Below are 8376 nucleotides of genomic sequence, written 5' to 3'. Positions count from 1 at the left end.
ATATATATATATATATACACTCGTGTGTTTCGTTTCAACCTTCTACACACACACACACACACACACATATATAATCTGGTCATCTATTCATCTTTCTGTTTATATCTATCTATCTATCTATCTATCTATCTATCTATCTATCTATCAGCTCATTCATTCATCCATCCATTCACTCCCATATGCTTCTACTATTGTTTTGGTAGTTGTTTGACGTGGAATTCAATTTGTGGAAAGAATGGGAGAAGCTCAATCCAAAGTTGGGGAAGTAGTTAAAGTGACAGAAAACCTGACAAATTTGCAGGCTTTTCAAAGGAGGAAATATGGTTCAGTTCCTGAAAATTTGGAATACGTAAGTGGTATCCTCTCTTTTTATAACATTTTTGCTGTAGTGTGTGTGTGTGTGTGTGTGTGCGTGTGTGTGTGTGTGTTTGTTTACTGATAAATCTAATTACTGATTCTCTAGACCTGGGTATACCTATCCTTATACACACTATTACGTTAATCTTATTCTAAGTATGAGAAGAGCGCTTGGATGTCATTCTACACATGCATGGATTCTTTTCCATTGGCAATGCTTTTCTGTGTATATGCATAAATGTTATTCCCGAATAAGGTGCGCTTCAAGAGACACTGATGAGGATAGAGGTGCTATACCCGCTAGGGGAATTATCTCCCCTTGTCAGTCATTAAGTTATTGTTTGTAGCTATTGAGTTGCTTTGGCTATTATTTCTAGTAATACTGGTACTTATTTGAACCCCCAGTCACTTTAGTGACCGCTAAAAACATACATACTATGTACGTGACTGTGTGTGCGTGCGTCTATCTGTGTGTGTGTGTGTGTGTGTGTGTGTGTGTGTGTGTGTGTGTGTGTGTGTGTGTGTGTGTGTGTGTGTGTGTGTGTGTGTGTGTGTGTGTGTGGTAAAATTACAAATATCTTTCACATAGTAAATGTTCTTCATATCACAGATTTAAAGTAAATATATTTGTGCAGATATTCACAAGGTGAGTTTTGCACACACAATACACACACACACACAAACACACACGCACACACAGAGGGCACAAGTTATTCTTTTATTCTTTTACTTGTTTCAGTCATTAGACTGCGGCCACGCTGGGGTTCCGCTTTGAAGAATTTTTACGTGAATGAATCGAACCCAGTGCTTTTCTATCAAAGCCATATACTTATTCTACCTGTCTCTTTGCCGAACCGCGGGGCTGAGAGCAATATTGCTATATAAGCTCACAGCATCAAATGTGATGATATAAGTATTTTCGTTTACTGTAATAGGTAGATGGTCGAATATATCAAAATCATCTCGTACGTAACTCTTTATGTGTTTGAGCAAAGACTTCATTTGAATTCCTTTGAAATTACTTAAGTAGCATGTTTCATTAAACAGGCCTGCTACAATGGGTCTCGGTTTTAGATCTGCTTTATCATCTTATACTTGTTTCAGACATGGCCTGTGACCATGCTGAGGCACTGTCATGAATTGTTTAGTCAAACAAATAGCCCTTCCTCAGTTTTGGTCAGGGCAGCGGACTCGCGGTCATAGGATTGCGGTTTCGATTCCCAGACCGGGCGTTGTGAGTGTTTATTGAGCGAAAACACCTAAAGCTCCACGAGGCTCCGGCAGAGGATGGTGGCGAACCCTGCTGTACTCTTCCACCACAACTTTCTATCACTCTTATTTCCTGTTTCTGCTGTGCCTGTATTTCAAAGGGACCAGCCTTGTCACACTGTGTCACGCTGAATATCCCCGAGAACTACGTTAAGGGTAGAAGTGTCTGTGGAGTGCTCAGCCACTTGCACGTTAATTTCACGAGCAGGCTGTTCCGTTGATCGGATCAACTGGAACCCTCGACGTCGTAAGCGACGGAGTGCCAACAACAACATTACGGGACATAAGTAAACCAAGAGGTGGAGGCAAGCGCAAATTCAAAGACACACACACACACACGCACACACACCCACAGATATGGCTGATTGTTATTTATTTCTTTTGTATCCAGCTTCCCGGTCTCCTTGGTGAAGTAATAGAAGAAACCGCGTCTGGTTGTATAGTTGTGAAATTTGGATCAAAACTAGGAAATTTTATTCTTCCTGCTTCTTATGTCAGCAGGTACACTAGGAATTAACATCCAGGTGCGTTATTATTTCTTAAATTACAAGAATATTCTGGACGTCTTTACTTTTAATAAATTTCTCAGACAAACTCACACAGTCATATTCTAGCGAGTTTACTCCAAGTTTACACTGACGGCCAACGAACACAGATAATTTTTCATGCTAAGTACAATATTCTTTTCTACTCTAGGCACAAGGCCCGAAATTTTGGGGGAGGGATCCAGTCGATTTGATTGACCCCCATACGCAACTGCTACTTAATGTATTGTCCGCGACCTCGACGGAATTTGAACTCAGAATGTAGAGACAGACGAAATACCGCTAAGCATTTCTCCGGGCGTGCTAACGGTTGTGCGAGATCGTCTCCTTTCATGTTAAGTGCAATAACACGCAAACACAATCTAAATGGCATAAGAGACAGTCGACTGCGATCGGACAGTTAGTATGTTTGTATATAATGCAAAGTTTTCCAGTATTTTGTGTCTATTCTTCTTTATTTTTCTGATATTTAATATTTTTTCTTTTGTTTTAGAGCGTTCATTTTTCGGTTGGCTATATGGAAAGAAATAATTGAAAAGAATCACAGCAATGATGACTCTTCCATTCCTCTTTTTACTCCTTGACTGTCTCTCTGTTTCCCAGTCTGTCTGTCTGTCTGTCTGTCTGTCTGTCTGTCTGTCTGTTTGCCTGACTGTCTCTATGTATGTGTGTGTGTGTGTGTGTGTGTGTGTGTGTGTGTGTGTGTGTGTGCGTGTATCTTCTTCCTCTTGCTGTCTGAAATTTGTGCTTTACGTCTTCCGCCAAGAATACATATCACCTCCCCCTATCTCTCCCTCTTTCTCTGTATTTCTTGCACATTTTAACAAATTTCCTCTTATCTATAATCATCCTCGGTAACTCCATAATTCTTCTTAGATCCCTCCTTCATTATATACTGACACAGAGACCGAACCTTTCGCTATGTTCAACTCCCTGCATCTGGTTATTTCACCACTTACATCAATCTCTGATCAACAGATAGGTACCCTTCTACAACACAAGGACATATTCACTACCCATGATCAACAAACATAAACGTCACATACACTAGACCTAACTATCTCTCAGAGACTTGTGCTGACAAACATACACCGTTTAATATTAAAAAAACAATGCATCACTAAGAATGTTAATCCACTTCGAGTTCAGAAAAGATGCTAACTCACAACAAATCTCTGCTAACTCACAACAAATCTCTGCTAACTCACAACAAATTTCTGCTAACTCACAACTAATCTCATCCAAAGCCACAGTAAACTACCAATGCTGATGCTACACAGGTTAACAACTTAGACAGGCTTCAAAATAGGCAACTCATCGTATGGATAAAGTTGCTCGCTATCACTCTAACCTTCAAACCACAAATGTAATTTCTTCTTTCTCTTCCTTTTCTATTTCTACTGAAATCTCGATAATTGCATAAGAAAATCCAGTTTCATTCGTATCTCTTGCCCTTCGTTCACATTGTGCTTTTTCTTTTGTCCTATTTCAACTGGGTGACTGGACAGATTACCTACTATGGTAAATTGTAACATCGATCGTTACAACATCAATAAATATTTTTACAACTTGAGTTCTTGTATTTTTTGTGCTTTGAATTATTGTACTGTAATACAATAAATATTTATCTATAATATTATGATTGAAGAAGTTCGGAACTGTGTCCAGTTTATAATTTTTCTTTTACCCACATTATTAAAAAAAGTTATATTACTTTGAAAAAATTATAAATGAATGTGCATGTATATATGTGTGTATTCGTGTGTGTATGAATATATATACATACATACATACGTACATAGAGTGGAACAGTAAAAATATGCAAGACTTTTTCAAGTTCCAAATGTGAATTTGTCTGTGTTAACTACAGCCCCAAAGATGGAGCCTTGTATCTTTGTTGGAAACCAGCTCCCTCCTCAGTGGAAGATTTATAATAATTAAAAAATAGAAGAAACATACATACATATTTACATTTATACATATATATATATATATATATATATATATATATATACATATACACACACACGCACACATATATGTCGTTCTTTTTAGCTTTCATCATTTTTGTAGACTTTAAACGGGGTCACTACCAAAGTAGCATGGCTCTTTTGTTTAAGTCATGACAGCTCCTATGCTTTGTGGTTACCTGCATTGTCTGACAAGTACATATATGTTTGCGATGTTGTACGCGCAGGTGTATATGAATAAATTAATGCTCCGCAACCGGTATGCCGCGGCACATTGGGGTGCTACGAGATGATGCTAGGTGTGTTACAGTGTAACCTGAATGTAGTTACTTCCCCAATACTTCTAGTAATATTGTTAGCTCAGATGTGCCGCCGAATTTTGAAATTTTGCATTTCGAAAAGAATGTAAGTGTACCGCAAGTGAATTAAGGTTGTGGAGCACTGGAATAAACTTGCACTTGGGGAGGTGTGTGTCACTTTGGGTGACACCTGTTGCATTATTACTTATACGTGTATGCATATATATTATATGTTTATGTCAATGTGTGCATAGAAGTTTTCACCCCAGAAATCTCAAATGAAGAATACCTGAAATGTTTTACAAACTTTCATCTTTCTTTTCATTTATTATTTCTGGAAAATACGAATCACTCAGCTCATTTCGCTTTTGGAGAAACCCAATTTTTCAATGTGTCGATGCAGATCTATTTTGGAGCGGTCCAGTACAACTATGATAATAGAGATCAATGAAGATCTAACACCTAGGCATAAAAATTCAAATAGCCTGGTGGCGTCTGAATTCTAGAGATTTCTGGAATTTTTTTTAAGAATGTCCCATGCGTTAGTGCTTTTGAGGTGTTCGAACGGCATGTTGGACGCACGTGTGGATTGTATTGAGCTAGCTGATAGGAGAGCGCCGTGCAAACAACTGGCAAAACTCCTCAGACATTTCCAGTAGTTTGAATGTTACCAAGTGGATTCTCGAAAGCGATAATCTAGACATGGACAATCCACGTTGGGTCTTTCATATCGTTTCTAGGTAGAATATTCCGTAGACCGATCGATAAGAATAGCATGGTTTGGCCACATGTTATAGCGGTTGACTGCACAGATAACAAACTTGTAGTGTGTATAGTCGAACTTACGAGATAGTGAGTTCGATCCCCGCACCGTGCTGTGTGTTGTGTTTGTTGAAGCGCATGGCTCAGTGGTTAGAGCGTCAGACACACAATCATCTGGTAGTGAGTTTGATCCCCGGACCGGGCTATGTGTTGTGTTCTTGAGCAAGACACTTTATTTCACGTTGCTCTAGTTTATTTAATTGCGAAATGATTTGTGATGTCACTGGTGCCAAGCTGTATCGACCTTTGCCTTTCCTTTGGATAACACCGGTTTCATGGAGAGGGGAACTTGGTAAGGATGGGCGACTGCTGGTCTTCCATTAATAAACTTCTTGCATTTACACAAATGAAACAAAAAGCATAGTTTTAATATTAATTTCAAAATTTGGTACACTTTATATATATATATACAAATTTTTAATTTTTAAAAAATCTTTAACGATATTATAAACAATAAAGATTAATTATTAATCAAATATTATTAATCAAAAATAATCGAAAATATATCAACACTATTCAAATCGAAGTTCTTAATATTATGTTGAAATGAAACTATAACTTCTAAATAATTTAGTGTTAAATAAGTTATCTATTAAAAATAATCTATAAAGAACCAAATGAATAATATAAAAAACAAGAATACATATTATTTTCAAATAGTAGAAAATCTTTAGCAAAGTAAAAAACAGTACTTATCCATATTTTTCCGTAATTCAAATGTGTGTGTGTGTTTGTGTGTCTGTGTTTGTACCCCCAACATCGCTTAACAACTGATTCTGGTGTGTTTACGTCGCCGTAACTTAGCAGTTCGGCATAAGAGACCGATAGAATAAGTACTAGGCTTACATAGAATAAGTCCTGGGATCGGTTTGCTCGAGTAAAGGCGGTGCTCTAGCATGGCCACAGTCAAATGACTGAAATATGTAAAAAAGTAAGAGTCCAACATTTGTAAATAAGATTGGAGGTCTAACTTCTTTTCTCACGTAATAAGTTCTTAGGCAGTGTGAACATAAAGATCCTTTTAGAGTCTATATCGTTTACCCTACTAATTTTTTTACCATCACGTTTACACCAGTGTGAGCATTGGGTATCTGACACGTATTTATTTGTCTTGTTGGTGGACGATATAGTAGACGCTGTCCCGTTTCTGCTAATCCTGTTGTTACTGTTGTTGTTGTTGCTGTTACTGATACAGCTGTTTTTGTTGCTTTTGGTTATCGGCAAAACCAAATAGGTTCCGGATGCTTCGCAAGTTTGCGCTTTATTTTCCTACTCAGAGATCCGTTAATTTTATTTTTCTGGCATTCTTTCCGTAAGGCTTTTCAACTGATTCTGTTACTCGCCGAACGAGGTAAAAGTTTTCAAGAAAGGAATCGTTTTCGAAACAAAGAAATAATTTCAAAATGACGTCGTTTTCGTCACTCAGCCAAGAAAGACGGAAAGGTGAGAGAAGGTTTGAAGGGTACTTTGTCTCTCGTAACGTTTACCTCAGACAAGATTGTTCCCACGTAACTACGACGACAGCAATACCAGTTGCAAGAAGAAGAAGAAGAAGAAGAAGAAGAAGAAGAAGAAGAAGAAGAAGAAGAAGAAGAAGAAGAAGAAGAAGAATTACTTATCAAGCAATGACACTTGAAATGTAACTACCAGCAGCAGCAGCAGCGGCAGAAAATCATGCATTGTCAACGCCAGCACTGTCCCAGCTACCGCCACCACCACTCAAATAAGAAGCAAGAACAAATATGAATACAAATTCGGGTTTATTACGATTATATTTCCTTTATACAGAAGCATGAGTATATCATATAACAAGTGACATGATATACCATTTGTTAGAACCTACCGTCACAAAAAGAAACAACAACAAAACCAACCAGAGCAGTCTTTCAAGTCTGAATAAATGAAAGCGATTATGTATAATACCTAAGCATGAAAATTATACCAAGTAAACTTATACATATGTGTTAAATGACCTAATCTAAATTTGAGCGTACATTCTTACATAAAGACCGTCAATGCACGTCTAGCGTGAGGTAACGCCCTGCCTTGTATGTGCATATACAAGGGTTGGACAAAATAATGGAGACGCCTAGTATCGTAGCATCATAATTTTGAAAATGAAAAACAGAAAATTTCACAAATGAAAATGGAAAATTTCACATTAATACCGATTTACCTGAAACGGATGATGGGCCGTGTAAAATCCCAAATATGCCACCAGAACTTGATTTCTGCTGGGCGGTTAAATGCGTGATCTTAGAAGATCCTTTCACACTCCTTGAAATAAAAAAAAAATTGTGCCTAGAGTAGAAAGGAATATATTCACATAGGTGTATAAATGAACGTATGTAACCCTCTGCGTAGAGGGATAAACCAATATGTGATCCTGTAATTATACAGAAAATTCAAACTAAAAGATAGGCGCACAGCCGAAATTATGGGGGGGGGATAAACGGAGGGATTGCTTCCCATCTCTCGGCAATCTGGGATGAAAGGACCCTCTTCGAATGTGGAAACATATCGATTAATAGAGAATGTATAGACTTCTCTTTTGTCATAAATATCCAATGGTTATCCATAAAAAAATAGTGCCAAAAACAGCAACAATTCCCTTAGGAATAACGAAACGGAAAGGAAAACAACAAAGCATTTCAGGAAAGGGATTCAGCACCAATTCTGATTATTTAATTAATTGATTAATTAATGTGTGTATGTTTGTTTGTTTTTTTTATTTAAATTCCTTATTTTGTTGGTTGTAATTTCCCTGACATCTATTCATCTCTACTTCTAAGCTTGCCGATAGTAATTTTAGGTGCTTGCGTAGTATACTTAAAATCAGATGGCCAGAACACATAAGCAATATGGAGCTATGGCAAAGAACGAATCAAGTTCCAATTAGAGAACAAATATTCAAGAGAAAGTGAAAGTGGATTGGTAGCACAATTAGAAAGGACACACCAAATGTAGCGAAAAGTGCTTTACAGTGGAATCCAGATGGATATAGAATGAGGGGTAGGCCTAAGAACTCGAGGCGTAGATCAACACAAAAGGAACTAGAGAAAGGGGGACATTCATGGCAGTGTATAAGTACAGAAGCGAGAAATTATGCGACAT

General features: G+C 37.6%; 1 protein-coding gene and 1 long non-coding RNA gene across 3 annotated transcripts in view; one reads left to right on the top strand and one right to left on the bottom strand.

The window, feature by feature from the left end:
* Positions 1–3744, top strand: part of LOC106880588 (uncharacterized) — a 14812-nt gene extending 11068 nt beyond the window's left edge. For both annotated transcript variants that reach the window (XR_008266835.1, XR_008266836.1), the window contains exons 2-4: positions 204–349; positions 2018–2150; positions 2665–3744. This is a non-coding gene — a long non-coding RNA (uncharacterized LOC106880588). The remainder of the gene's footprint in view (positions 1–203; positions 350–2017; positions 2151–2664) is intronic.
* Positions 1–8376, bottom strand: part of LOC106868831 (cytochrome P450 3A7) — a 388137-nt gene that overhangs the window by 244478 nt on the left and 135283 nt on the right. The window lies entirely within an intron of this gene.

The sequence above is a fragment of the Octopus bimaculoides genome, chromosome 26 (genome assembly GCF_001194135.2).
Source record: "Octopus bimaculoides isolate UCB-OBI-ISO-001 chromosome 26, ASM119413v2, whole genome shotgun sequence".
Classification (NCBI taxonomy): domain Eukaryota; kingdom Metazoa; phylum Mollusca; class Cephalopoda; order Octopoda; family Octopodidae; genus Octopus; species Octopus bimaculoides.
The sequence above is the reverse complement of the archived record's forward strand: the minus strand, read 5'-3'. Positions and strand labels throughout refer to the sequence as shown.